The sequence below is a fragment of the Pseudorca crassidens genome, chromosome 3 (assembly GCF_039906515.1).
Source record: "Pseudorca crassidens isolate mPseCra1 chromosome 3, mPseCra1.hap1, whole genome shotgun sequence".
Classification (NCBI taxonomy): domain Eukaryota; kingdom Metazoa; phylum Chordata; class Mammalia; order Artiodactyla; family Delphinidae; genus Pseudorca; species Pseudorca crassidens.
The window spans coordinates 157902230-157916226 of record NC_090298.1 but is presented as its reverse complement, the minus strand read 5'-3'; the positions used below and the strand labels follow the sequence as shown (position 1 = coordinate 157916226).

General features: G+C 41.6%; 1 pseudogene; it reads right to left on the bottom strand.

Moving 5' to 3' along the window:
* Positions 1–654: 654 nt before the first annotated feature.
* Positions 655–13997, bottom strand: LOC137222165 (UDP-N-acetylglucosamine--peptide N-acetylglucosaminyltransferase 110 kDa subunit pseudogene; annotated as a pseudogene).

Here is a 13997-nt window from a genome sequence, read left to right as displayed (position 1 = left end):
GCAGAAAGGATGTCAGTGTGTGGAAAACAGAGGGAGCAAAGTGGAGAGGAGAAGGAAACAGTCAGACAGGAAACAGAGGCCCACATTTCTAGGGCTGTGGACGCACTTTGAGAACTTTGCTTTTCCTGTGAAGGAGCCATTGAAGAGACTTAAGTGCCATGATCTCGCTTATGTTTTAACAAGATCTCTCTGGATGCCATGTTGATTAGAGACTGTAGGAGAGTAAGGACAAGCCCCAGAAGACCAATAGTTGATTCAAAGAAGTGATTACTCAAACATGGTCCCCCTCCTCGGTAAGGACGCAGAGCAGGAATCGGCAAATAATGGCCACAAATCAAATCAGGCTCTCAGCCTGGATCTGTGGGACTGTGAGCTAATAATGTCTCATGTCTAGAAACGTTGTTGAAGATAAAAGGGTAGGAGAAGTTACAGAAACTGTATATGGCCCACAAAGCCTAACTGCTTAATTCTTTTTTTTTTTAAGGGCAACTCATTCATTTATTGTTTAAAGATTGCAAGACAACTTCTGAATTTCTGTAGCACAATTTAAATGTTTTACTTTTTTGATAAATCAGAGTATAATAGAAAAAACAATTAGTTTCCGGTAATATCGATATCTCTATTCAGAATTAAGTCTTCCACAGACATGTAACCTGGAAACAAAAGCCTGTTACAATAAGCAAAGCTTCAACAGAGCTGCCACTTTTCGGGCCAGGGAAAGGTTCATCCCTATAGGAGGAGGATGTGCTATGTAAAATGGCTGCAAGGTCACAGCCTTGAGGGCGCTGGAAGTCTATTATCCTGTCCCACATTAAGTAGTTTGGTGAACTTCCAACGTCCGTTCATCTGCAACCAAGCTGGCAAACTTTAACTGATATTTCAAGCAGGTAAAAAATAAATTAAAAGAAATCCTTACACTGATGTTCCTTGATTCACACTGTTAAATGGTTCATTAACATGTAATTCTGGCTAAGAATTACATTTGAGACTCCTTGCTCAGATTTTGGTTAATAGTACAAATCTTTCAGAAATTCAAGTTCTTATTAATCAATAATTTGTCAGCTAGGATACATTCAGGCATCAGCTGCAACTACAGAATAGGTGCACTGCCTCAGCGCTTTGGAAAGACATAATCTAGAACACTACTAGCAGACAAAATATCTGTTACTAGACAGCACAGGTGCAGTACAGCAAGACAAAAACATATATTCATGTGTGCCGCGGACCAGCCGGAGAAAGAGGATTTCACCGCCCAGGGTCAGAAGGGAAGGGGTAAGGAACTGAAGTAGCACCGACGGATGGGGTCAGAAGGACCAAGACAACTGATGGTTGCAAGGCAAATTTTATTATGCTACAGTTGCAGATTATATAGACTAGAAATCGGAAGGCTGCCAGATGGTGGTTTACATTATCTACAGACTGTCTCGGCTCAAGGTTAACTTCCCTGGGAGGAAACCCATAAACCCAGAAGCATCAAAAACAACCTGCATGTGCAGGGGGGAGACAGCTTTGCTTGTCTCATTTTACATTCTTTCTGATCTCTGGGCCCTGGTGATTTATCTCCCATGGAATGGAACAAGGAGGGGAAGAAGTAGGGACAGTCCCTTCGAGCAGCGGCGGCATGCCTGGCATGTCCGTAGCCTGCTCTCAAGGCTGACTGCTTCCCACAGGTCCCCCTTTTTTATTTTTTAACTTTTGCTGCAAAATAATTCCATGAAGTTTAGTGCCCAGAGTAGTATACTGTTGCATGAGGATACGAAACAGACATGAGAAGATTAATATCAATAATAGGCAAATTATGGCCAGGGTAATAAATCCTGACAACCTTCCGGTAATCCAAGACTGAGGATTTAACCACTTTAAATGGTCCAGTAAAGTCTGAATTACATCTTCTGGCGAAATATCATCAAGATGTGCATTTTGTATATCCTGAATTTCAGCATTTAATTTCTTAAGATCAAGACTAATATTTATCTGACCAAACACTCAGCAGATGCATTTTTACTTTTTCCCATTCCCAAATACAGTCATTGTACTTTTAAGGAGTAACACACATCCATGTATACTTTGCATGACAAGCTAAACGCATCCTCAATTTTAATGCTGCCATCTGATCTCCAATCCCCAAAATTGCGTTTTTAAATTCATCTAACTTGTTATTAATCTGTAAATCTATGTGACTTTGTAAAGATAAAGCAAGACTGGTATGTTGAGATAACTGATTAGCAAAGTGAGCATGATGAATACTCTGTGAAAGAGCAAGACCGGCAGTAGCTGCGGTAGCAGACAGAGCAGCCGAGGCAGGTAAACTTACTATTAGCCACCCAAGAAAGCGTCTCCTTCTCTGCAAGGCTTTAGAGAGTTCCACCCATGCCTGTACTCCAGTATCTTCATACCAAGGTTCTCTCAGATGTACAGGCACCATAACATATATGGGTTGCTTTAGTATAAGCACAGATTGCGTTCCTGCAGAAGGGAACATACAACTGCTAAAAATACAATTAACACAGCTAATATTATATCCTCCTTTGGAAGAATTACCAATGTTAATAGAACCACACAAACGTGTATATGGAGGAGTAACACAAGTTATAACAGGTGTATTGGAATAAGTTAGAGCTAGTTTCCATATATCCCCGATCTTTTGAAATGTGATAAACCTATCTATGATGGGAATAGAAGAGATAAGAATTGACACCTTGGTATAATCTATAGTACACCATATTTGGTTATTATTCCAAGATGCATTGCAACGTTCAAAAGTGGATCCAGGAAAGTTAACGGTCATAAAAGGAGGAAATTGATTTTTTGATTTTCTGTTAAGCATAGTAACCTTATGCCCAGCTATAAATATCCCTTGTCCTCCAAGTAAACGCTTCATACAGAAATAATTTCCTGACTCTTCACCTGTAACCTTGGCTATAGTAATAGCGGAATCCCTAAGTGGTGAGGCGTATGAGATTTGACCTCTAATACTAAGAGGTTGCCCATTTTATACCAAATAATGGTATTCTTAAGATCCTCTCGTCAGCTGGTAGCCGGGCATGTAAGAGTAATGTTGGTTCCTGTAAAACGAAGGATGCCTGGAGAGCCTGACAAACTAATTGATTGATCCGTTCCCTCATAAACATCTGTATGCTCATAACTAATAGCCTTTACACATCCAGTTTCCAGATTCAATGGGCTAAGACAGACAGGATGGGTACTAAACCAGTTAGTATAATTTACAGACATATTGTTTTATATTCCCAATAAGAGGCCCATAAACAGTTATCATTGTAAAATACAGGAAACTCTGCTTCAGACCAAGATATGGGTTGTAATAGTGGAGGATCAGGTACATAGGCCCAGTAAGTTGCTGCATTAACAGAGGGAACACATGAAATGGTTGCCAACATAGCCAAAAATAAAGTTACAGGTGTAACAGGATTATTCTGTTGTTTCACTGACTCTTGAGCTCGTGAAACCAGTTGTTTAATTTGTCCCCAAGTTGGAACATCACTCCTTTGAGTCGTCCTGGCAAGTGGTCTTCTCTTCCTCTTCTCCTTCTGAATCAACACTGTCAAATTTTCCGGAGAGGTGCAGAGCTTCTTCATCTTCTGAACTAGTTGTGAGCTGTGGCGAGCCATCTATTTGCTTGACTAAGTGCTCAGGAAGCCAGCAAGGTCCAGGCGCTGATCTGGGAAAGATACACACGTGACCACGTCCCCAAATCAACACAGGATCAGGACCACGCCAAGTGCTGGTTAACGGATCTTTCCAGAGGACCTCCGGAGACTGAGAGGCCAATCTTGGCTCAGCCACCAACCTTCCCCCTGCAGAGCAGCCAAATTTGTCAACAGTGAGAACATTTAAAATAAACAGAGCATGATTTATAAGGTTATGTGGCGTTGTTCTATACAATTCCCCCCTTTTTATTTTTTCAATAGTTAGCTTTAAAGATCTATTTGCACGTTCTATAATACCTTGTCCTTGAGGGTTATATGGAATGCCTGTAATACGGGTAATTTTGTAATGAATTACAAAATGTTGCAAAAGCAGCGGGCCCATTATCTGTTTTAATAATTTTGGGAAGGTTCATGAAAGCAAAACAGTGTAATAAATGAGTGATAACATGTTTAGTAGCTTCTCCGGTCTGTGCTGTAGCACAGAGGAAACCAGAATAAGTATCGATAGTGACGTGAACAAACTGTAATTTCCCAAAAGACGGGATATGAGTAACATCCATTTGCCATAAATGTCTAGGTAATAATCCACGAGGATTAACAACATAATGTGGAACAGGAAGGTGAGGTAAGCATTCTGGGTACTGCTTAACAATTTGACGGGCGGCTTCACCAGTAAGGGAAAATTGTGTGTGTAATGTAGCCGCCGACTGACGGTGTAAAGCGTGCAACGGCTGTGCTGCTTGTGAAGCAGTTTGATCATAACTTACCATAATATGAGGGTGTCCAGGACATGGACCATGAGTATCAAGAGTATGAAGATAATGAATGCAGTATATTAGCCATTCTTGACCGCATGATGAACGGAAAGGAGGAGTACGGTAAATTGGGACATGTCCTGCTTTAGGGAAAAGAGATTGAGGAGGAGGAGTAACTTCAACTCTATTCTTGGGAGGAAAATGTACAGGATAAAGATCACGTTTAGATCGAGTTAAAACATCTGCAGTCGCATTAAGTTTAGTCAATGGACCAGGCAAGTTAGAATGAGCACGGATATACAGACCTGCAACAGGACCATCATGGGAACGAATAAGCTGTTGAAGCAAACGGAAAGAGGATGATAATTCAGGGTCATTAGTATGTCCTATGGTCGCAGTCTCCAGAAGAAATCACAAGCTAATAAGATATTTACTATCAGAAAACAAATTAAAAGATATAGAAGGCAAATGTTTAAAAGACATAATGACAGCATACAGTTCAACACGTTGAGCTGAAGTCAAGGAAGTTTCTTTAATGAGGTTTGTTCCGTCGTCAATGATTACAGTAGCCACTCCTGAAGAAGAACCGTCCGTAAAAACCAAAGGTACATGAGGAACAGGCTGTTGCCTGATTATAGAAGGAAAGATATGAGTTAAGTTTGCTGAATTGGATCAATTTATCAGCAGGGTAATGGCATTCCAAGGTACCTGAAAATCCTGCAAGAGCAAGACCCCATTCATTACTATGTTGAAAAAGCCAATTTTGTTGACTAACTGAATAAGGGATAATAATTTGAGAAGGTTCTATACTTACAGGTTGTAAGCATCTAGTTCTACCTTGCATTATTAAATTACTAGTAAGTTCATAATAAGGGTTAATAACTTTAGAGGGTGTAGTTTTCATATGAATCTATTCAATAATTCCAACAGTTTGCCATAAGACGGCAGTAGGCACATGAGGAGTTGGACAAATTATTAAGAAAATTGGAAGGTGAGTATGAATTCTAGTTAATTGTGTAGAACTGATAGATCTATTGACTATTTGTAAAGCTTGAAATCCTTCTGGAGTCATAGAGCGTGAAGAAGAAGGATCTGAGTCACCTTTAAGAATATCAAACAAAGGCTGTAATTGAGCAGTAGTAAGTTTTAGGGAAGGCCTTAGCCAATTAATATCTCCAAGTAATTTTTGAAAAGCATTTAATGTTTTTAAATTATCAACTCGAATTTGCAGTTTTTGAGGCCTAATAGTAGTGTTATCAATATATTTTCCCAAATATAAAAATGGAGATTGTCTTTGAATTTTGTTGAGGCAATGACCAAGCCAAATGATTGTAAGGACTGTTGTAAAAATTGAAAAGCAGTCTCTAATAAAGAAATATTATCAGTGGCTAAAAGTATATCATCCATATAATGTATGAGATATAACGATGGAAACCTTTTTCTCACAGGAGTCAAGGCCTGAGCCACATATTTTTGGCATAATGTAGGACTATTTGCCATGCCCTGAGGCAATACTTTCCATTGAAATCTCCTCATAGGTTCCTTAAAATTTAAGGCAGGCAAGCTAAAAGCAAAATGTTTTCTATCTTCAGGAAACAAAGGAATAGTGAAAAAACAATCTTTTAGATCCATAACTAAAAGATGATAATTGTGTGGTATGGCTGTTGGAGAGGGTAGGCCTGGTTGAAGAGCTCCCATTATTAGCACAGTTTTATTAACAGCTCTTAGATCCTGTAATAACCTATATTTTCCAGATTTTTTCTTGGTAATAAAAATAGGAGTATTCCAAGGACTACTGGAAATTTCTAAATGCCCTAATTGTTCCAGTACTAATTGTTCTGCAGCTTCTCATTTCTCCTTTGTGAGGGGCCATTGGTCCACCCATACAGGGTCATCAGTCAGCCAAGTAATTGGATCAGCAGTGAGTGGAGGAGAATCCAAGGCCCCTAAGAAAAACCCAAAGCTTGTCTATCATTTTTTATTTTCACATCAATAGGAGAGACAGTTCCTTGTTGATTTGTTCCCAGCCCTTTTGTGGGAAGAAATCCTTGATCCAACATCATATTAGAGACTTGAGAGTTTGGACTATAAAGTAATACTCCCATTTCTTTTAATATATCTCGGCCCCAGAGGTTTAAAGGCAGCCCAGGCAAAACATAAGGCTGGAAATATCCTGAATGGCCCTCACTATCTTGCCATAAAAAAAACTGACTACTTTGCATAGGAGAAGAACTTTGTCCTATTCTGTGAAGTTCTGTAATAGTAGGACTAATGGGCCAACGTTTAGGCCAGTGTATCTGCGTCATAACAGAGACATCAGCTCCAGTGTCTAACAAACCTGAAAAAACCTTTCCATTAATGGTTCATTTCATTTCTGGACGTTCTTTCCCTATCTTCTGAATCCGGTAGGCAGCATTAGACGATCCAAAAGCCTTTGTTTCTCTCTTTTGATGTTGTAAAATGTGTCCATGAGGTACAAAGGGCAAAAGTAGCAATTGTGCAATTTTATCACCAGGAGAAATAGTTATTATATTTTTAATAGTTTGTGCCATGACTTTTATTTCTCCTTCGTAGTCAGAATCTGTGACTCCTGGCATAATAGTTAAACCTTTCATGGTGACACTACTTCTTCCCAATAATAGTCCCATCAAACCCTTGGGTAAAGGTCCACAGATGCCCGTAGAGAGGGCCTGAGGACCCATTTCAGGAGTTAATACATATCGGACGGAGGTGCTGAGCTCCAGTCCTGCGCTTCCTGGTGTTGCTCTGGAGAGCGAGGATATTGTATGTTTTTGTTTTTGGTTAATGTCTGATTGATAATTTGAGGAGGATACACAGACATTGCCCTTATTATTTGTTGGGGCCGGGGAAGGCCCCGGGAGGAGTTTCCCGACAGTGGTGGCCCATCCTTGTGGGCCACTGAGCAACAATCTTGTGCCCAATGTTTTCCCCTATTGCATTTAGGGCATAAACCAGGGATTTTCTGACCACCTGGAGGTTTCTGAGTAGGGAAGGAAGGACTAGGGTTAGAATTAAAAGATCTACATTCTCTAGCAAAATGATCTGCCTTTCCGCATTTAAAACAAGTCTTCGTTTTCTTTTGATTGTTTTTGAACCCCACTTTAGTTAATGCTGCAGCCACAGCAGCACCCTGTATATAAGTAGGCCCAGTGTCTGCACAAAGGTGAATATAATCCTCCAATGTTCCCCGTTTTCTCCAAGGTCGAATCGCAGCCTGACATGCATTATTAGCATTTTCAACAGCAAGCTGCTTAACTACAATTGTACCAGTGAGTCCGTCCACAATGAGTCTCCCCACCGCCTGTGACAATCTATCTACAAAATCAGCATATGCTTCATCAGGTCCCTGTCTAATTGTTGAAAGATCCTCAGTTTTGTGTGTAGAAGGACATTTCCTCCAGGCTTGTAATGCCAAATGATTTATTTGAGGATAAGCAACAAAGGGATAAGTTAATTGATCTTGTAAAGAAAGATATTGTGCTTCCCCAGTCAGCATATGATAATCAACTGGAATATTATGGGCAGCATTCTTTTCTGCTTGTTCAGCAGCCCGTTCATAAAAATCAAACTTCCATATTAAATAATCTCCACCATTTAAACAAGCTCGTGCAATAGACTTCCAATCAGCGGGGGGAAGAGCTTCTCCTGTCAACCATAGCAGCAGTAAAAGGAGCAGTGGGCCCATATTGAGCACAGGCAGATTTTCAATCTTTCAAAACTTTCAAAGGGAGAGCCTGATGCTCCCTAGTAGCTTGTTGAGGATTATTAGGACCAGGTCTTTCTATGACGGGACAACAGAAAATAGGATCTTCTCGTTTTATTGCTCCTTGTACAGCGCGCTGCAAGGGACTGAGCATTTTTACAGATGTAGATTTTTGAGCAAGACAGTCCTTATTAACCTGCAGCTTGTTCACTGACTTATCTGTCACAGCCATTAGAAAATCATCCTCAGGATAGTTCTCTCTTTTATGTTTACAAGCCTCATCTGTTAAGTCAAAATGTTCCTCTTCATCTAAAATATTTAAATTAATTAGCTCTTTCGGTTTAGGAAGTGGCGACACAGTAGCTGATAATACAGTCTCTCCTTCTGTCAGAGGCTTATGTTTTTCTGACTTTACATTCAAATCAACACTATCATGAGAAGCATCTAAACATATTTTTATCAGATTCCACAAACTATATGTAACAACAGGAGTATGAGTAGGCCCTCGAGACTCATAATAATTTTTTAAATCTTCTCGAACTTTCTGCCAGATTTCTATGTCAACAGAGCCGCCATCAGGAAACCAGGGAGATACACCATGGATATGCTGTAAAAATTCAGTCAACTGTGAGGTAGAAACTTTATTACCCCGAGCTTTAAGCATCGAAAGTAAAACCTGAGCAAATAATTCACACTCCTTTGAGCCCTTTTGCCCCATCTTCTTTTACTTATGACTATTGCCTTATGCCTCTATTAGTTTCACTTTTACTGGTGGCCACACATATTTTGCATAAGGGTTCTCTTACCTGCACTTTCTTTCTCTTTTAACTGCCTTCACGCTTCAGGTCCCTGTTCGAGTGCCACTTGCCGCGGACCAGCCGGAGAAAGAGGATCTCAGCGCCCAGGGTCAGAAGGGAAGGGGTAAGGAACTGAAGTAGCACCGACGGATGGGGTCAGAAGGACCAAGACAACTGATGGTTGCAAGGCAAATTTTATTATGCTACAGTTGCAGATTATCTAGACTAGAAAAAGGAAGGTTGCCAGATGGTGGTTTACATTATCTACAGACTGTCTCGGCTCAAGGTTAACTTCCCTGGGAGGAAACCCATAAACCCAGAAGCATCAAAAACAACCTGCATGTGCAGGGGGGAGACAGCTTTGCTTGTCTCATTTTACATTCTTTCTGATCTCTGGGCCCTGGTGATTTATCTCCCATGGAATGGAACAAGGAGGGGAACAAGTAGGGACAGTCCCTTCGAGCAGCGGCGGCATGCCTGGCATGTCCTTACCTGCCCTCAAGGCTGACTGCTTCGCACACGTACGTTGCCTTGTTTAAGCCTCAAGCCCTCGATCCTTTGTTGAAATACAATAATTTCATTCCTATGGTTTTCAATACCAAAAACTCAACCTCCAGGAGGGCTAAGGTCTAATTTGTACTCCAAACCAAGTAGCAGTGCAGTTCACTACTACTGAGGCTGGATCCATAAAGACTTCAAGACCACGTCCAGAAGACAAGTTATTATATATAATACCCTAGAAGGTCTGAAACATAATTATCATATACATAGCTGGTCCTTCAGAGCTTTTTACCTATAACATGTTTTTTGATGAAAGTTATTTAATGTACTGGAGATAACTGTGACTTACTGATCAAATATTTGAGTACTTATACTTACCTGGGATTTCATTTCTGCTGAAAGAAAAAGGAAGAACAGGACTCACTGAAAAAAAAACAAACTTTAGAAATGAAAGTAAAAATCTTAACACACACTATCACTTTTGGAAGCAGCATAGAGGGGCAGTCAACGGTAAAACACTGGTGAAATAGGTCAAAACTCTCGGCCAAACATCCATTATTATTATCATCAGTGACAGTACCACAACTGTGCCCTTCAGAATTAATAATCACTCCTAAGAATCTTCATTTGGCACCAGATGATGCGGTTAAGAGAAACACTCTGGGAGGTTTTGAATCAGACTTGGTTTTTTGTTAGCCAAGTTACAGGAGAATTTTTGAAGTGGGGGGAAGGAAGAAGGAAATGGACCAGGAAAAGAATTTAAGCCATCATCTATAAACCAACAGAGCACTGATAGTTCCAAACATTATGTCAGACACTAAAATGACTGATATAGGCTCAAGTGGTTTATAAAACCTATAAAAAGACTATACCAGCAAAGTCCCCATTTATCTGTAGAGTTCAGAAGCTAAAACAAGGAATATTTTAGCTTAAAACCTTATCTCAAGAGAATCATCCACACTTCACATGAATAAAAATACCTGAAACCAAACATTTTTAAAAGCTCCAATACCCAAAATATAAAGAAAAATATTAATTCAGAAGACTCAATCAATCCATGATAATCACAAAATGGCTGGGCAATCTCTATCTCCCTTCCACACTAACCATTCATCCCATGGAAGACCAAGGGAGATCAGACCTTCCAGACTTACCTTCCAGACCTTCCAGACACCTGGCTGCTGCAAAATTCTATGGAGACTCCTTGTGGAACAGCAGTTTCCCATCTCTTGTGTCTCTCCCTATCGTGATCACGATCATGCAGGAAGCAAGTCTGGCTGTGCTATTTCTTATCATTGTCTGTCACCCATCTGCAGCATGGTATTGTACAGATAAGGAAAAAGTAGTTCCCTTTCCCCCAGAAGGTTGAGGCTCAGGTACAGGGTAATTCTCCTGTGCACACAGTCATTATTTAGGCCGACTCAGTGACTTCAACAGGCTTAATCATGTGATCAGGTTTGTTGCCAGCTGCGTAATGCTCCCACATCTGTAGATAGAGCCGCTCTAGGTCCATTGTGTATTGTTTGGTGTTGAACAGAGGGCTAGATGTTCTCTGCTTCCAGACTTTGCCACGAAGTTTCTTCAGGTATTCTAGATCAGTTCCCAGTTTCACAGCTATGTCTTCATATTCTTGTCTATTTTGAGCAATAAGCTCAAGACAGCCTAAACAAGTGAGCTGGGAAGCTGCAACTCGGGAAGCAAGAGTCTCTCCTGGCATAGTCACCACGGGTGTCCCTGACCAAAGGACATCCATCCTTGTGGTGTGTCCATTACAGAGTGGAGTGTCCAAGCAGACATCAGCCAGCTGGCCTCTCCGAACATGTTCCTCTTTAGGAGCAACAGGTGAAAAAATGATACGCTTCTGGGGAAGGCCCATCTTTTGTGCATACTGTTGAATATTAGGTTCTCCTACTGCTGGAAAACGCAACAGCCACAGTACACTATTGGGAACACGCTTCAGAATATTTGCCCACATCTGCAAAGTAGATGGGTCAATGTTATATAACTGATTGAAGTTACAGTACACAATGGCATCTTCCGGTAACCCGTACTGAGAACGTGTGGTTACAATAATGGTACGGGGAACCTCCTCTCCAGTGGCAGCCTTAATGTTGATCTGGGTAGTTGCCAGTCCATTGCTAAGACTGAATCCATTAATTGTTATCTGAATTTGTCCTCTGTTAATCATTTCAATAACTGCCTCTGCAATAGTATTCATAGGAATGACAGGCATATTAAGAGCTGTATTACTGCTGTCTGCGTTGTCTCCTCCATCAGGACATTTCATCTTGACAATCTGCACATCTGGGAGACTATCAAGAAATGCTTTGAGGTCGATGCCATTCAGCACAATCCGATGGTCATAAATGTGCCCATTGGACTTAAAATCGATGACTGCTTTCTTCTTCAGGTGAGGGAACATATTAGCATGATCACCAATAAAGAAAGCATGGGGCATATAAGCCAGTTTCTCAGAATACTGCTCAGCAACTTCAGCAGGTGAAGTTTCCTGATCAGTGATGATATAATCCATGAAAAGCACGCCACTGGTCCCAGGGTAGCCCAGCCACATTGCCTGAATAGGAGCTGGCCTGAGAGCAAAGAGTTCATTTCGAGCACCCCTGGTATAACCATTCATATTTACAAGGATGTGTATACCATCTTGATGGATGCGATCAGCTGCTTTCCCATTGCATGGAATCTGAGAAAGATCAATGAAATGATGGGCTTCTGCCATCACCTTCGCTCGGAAGTTTGTGCCATCATCTGGGCTCAGGGCATAACAGAATACCTCAAATTTATCAGGATTGTGCATGCCTGGAATAGACTGCATAAGATGAGAAGTAGGATGATTCCCAAAGTCAGAACTCACGTACCCTACACGCAGTCGACCATCACTGAGCTTCAAGTCTTTTGCATGTTCGTACGGTGGTTTATGAAGGACACTGATCTCATCCAAGCAGAGGTTCCCATGGCTCTCAGCAATAGCCTTCCTGAAGCCATGAGAAAGAGGACAGAGCATCCTATGATGAGGCTGCACAGAAGGCAACCTATTCTTCTCCAGCTGGTCAGCCACAATGCTGACCAACTTCTTCATTCGCTCATCATAGTCTGTCCAATCACAGACAATCTGCAGGCAATGAGCCAAATCACAATAAGCGTCAGGAAAATCAGGTTCAAGCTTCAGAGCAGTGCGATAAGAAGCAATTGCTTCTGGAATATTCCCTGAATACTTGTGAATGGAAGCCAGATTGCTGTGGGCATCCGCAAGGGCAGGGTTAATCTGAATGGCACGAGTATAACACTGCAAGGCTCCCTGAACATCCTGCATCTCCTTTAGAGTGTTTCCCATGTTACAGTAGGCATCAGCAAAGGTAGGACTGATTCGAACAGCCTCCTTATAATGCATCAGAGCTTCCTGCAGTTTTCCCTGCTGCTGCAATACACTTGCTAAATTTGAATGGGCAACAGCAAACTCTGGGAAGACTTCTAATGCTTTACAATACAAGAGAACTGCCTCTTCAATGTTCCCCTGGTCTCCTTTGATATTGGCTAGGTTATTCAGAGAGTCTGCATGGGTGGGACACAGCCGCAGAGCTGTATTATAACAATCTTCTGCTTCGGCAACACTGCCCTTCTCTTCCAGAGCGTTGGCTAGGTTGCAGTAAGCATCAGGGAAGTGTTGTTGCAATTCAATAGCTCGCCTGTAGGTGTCTATTGCCAGATCGATCAGGCCTTGCTCATAGTATACACAAGCCAGGTTGGCATGTACCACTGCATGATTTGGGCTCAAGCTTAGGGCACAAAGGTAAGCTGCCACAGCTCTGTCAAAAATCCGTGCCTCTTGCAAGACGTTTCCTAAATTGATATAAGCATCCAGAAAATTGGGGTCAAGGGTGACAGCCTTTTCAAAGTGATGAATTGCAAGCCAAATCTCCCCTTGTGCATTGAAAACACAGCCACGATTACTCCAAGCTACTGCAAAGTTCGGTTGCGTCTCCATTGCTTTCAAATAACATGTCTTGGCTCCTTCCAAGCGACCCAGGGCTTTCAGCAGGTTCCCCAGGTCACTACGAACACAGTACAAATCAGGATTGCACTGAAGAGCAGAGACGTAAGCTTGTACTGCCCCTTCCATGTCGCCTGCTGCTACCAAAGCGGCTGCCAGGTTAATATAACCATCGATGAAATCTGGCTTGAGATGCAATGCATGCCGGTAATGCTCAATTGCTTCCTGCAACTGCCCTCTTTCCTTGTACACATTCCCCAAATTCGAATAGGCTTCTGCCAGAAGAGGGTTCTGTTTAATTGCCAGAGTACTAAAGTGGGCAGATCCGTCCAGCCTTCGACACTGGAAGTGTAGAGATGAAAGTAATAAAAGTACTCCAGTATTGTCTGGCTCTTGTCTCCACAGCTGCATGCAGTGTCTCTCAGCTGCCTCAAAATCTCCTGCCTGATATTCTCGATGTGCCAACTCAGCTAACCCTTGGAAGGAAAGCATACGTTTCGTTGGTTCTGTGCTGTCGGCCACATTGCCCACAGAAGACGCCAT